Source organism: Corvus brachyrhynchos, unplaced genomic scaffold (assembly GCF_000691975.1).
Source record: "Corvus brachyrhynchos isolate BGI_N302 unplaced genomic scaffold, ASM69197v1 scaffold99, whole genome shotgun sequence".
Taxonomy (NCBI): domain Eukaryota; kingdom Metazoa; phylum Chordata; class Aves; order Passeriformes; family Corvidae; genus Corvus; species Corvus brachyrhynchos.
In genome coordinates this window covers 1,718,424-1,719,514 of record NW_008239778.1, presented here as the reverse complement: position 1 = coordinate 1,719,514, position 1,091 = coordinate 1,718,424, and positions in this window count along the sequence as shown.

Below are 1,091 nucleotides of genomic sequence, written 5' to 3'. Positions count from 1 at the left end.
CCCTGCCCCGGCACGGCTTTGTTTTGGCCGGGGCTCCCCCTGCTCTGAGTCTGGCGCAGGGGATTCGGGGCGCAGCATCCCACAGCGAGGGGCGTGCGGTGCCGGTGTGTGCCGGGACCGGGAGATGCTTTAGGCTTCCCTCTCATTGACCCCCGTGTCCCGTGAGCAGTGTTGTCCCAGCTGTATAATTTGGAAGTGTTTTACTGGAATTACAAAACCTATCTTCTTTTTTTTTTTTTTTCCCCAAATAATTACTACTCTTTTTGGCTTTTTGCTCTGGCTGCTTTAGGAAACTTATGCAGGAGAGATGGCACAAGAGGGCTAAAAACGGAGTGGGGGTCAGGGACTTGATTTTTAAGCAGCTTGAATGGTTTCTTTCATTTTTTAAGAGATGCACTTGCCTATGATACTGTCTCTCCAGTGAAATGATTACTGCTCCATTACTCTATTGATACAATATTGTGCATGCTAGTGTCGTATTTCTATACAGTAGCTTGAAATTTATTAACTTATACTGTAGATGTTATGTATTCCTATGACAAAATAGTCTTCAAAAATTTTTTAAAGTTTTTTAATTTATTTTTCTTTCCTTTTTTTTTTTTCGGGGGTAAAGTTTGCTCTACCAAATAGTGATCGTAACAAACTGATCTGTTATGGATGTTGCTATAGTGACATGCAATTATATATGATTTTGTTTTTAAAAAGGAAAAAAAAAAAAAGCAAAAGAAAACACCAGTGTTAGCTTAATCTTAATGTCTGGTGTTCGTCATGGTGAAATTATAACTATTACAGTGTAGGAGAACAATGACTGTGTTCTTTGAATGAGCCTTTGTTTGTGCTTTTTGTCATGTTATGCAGTGAACTATTTTTAAGGTCTAATCAGTGATTATTTTTCCAACTCCGTGTTTCTGTAAGGAATTATTTCACACACGGACCATTCTTAGCAGTTTTTCCTCAGTGATGGAATATCATGAATGTGAGTCATTATGTAGCCGTCGTACATTGAGCAAATAAACTTACAGATCTGACGTCAGCGCTGCTTAATTGTTATCGCCTGTCTCGACTTTCTGGGGGGCTCCGTGGGACGGGGG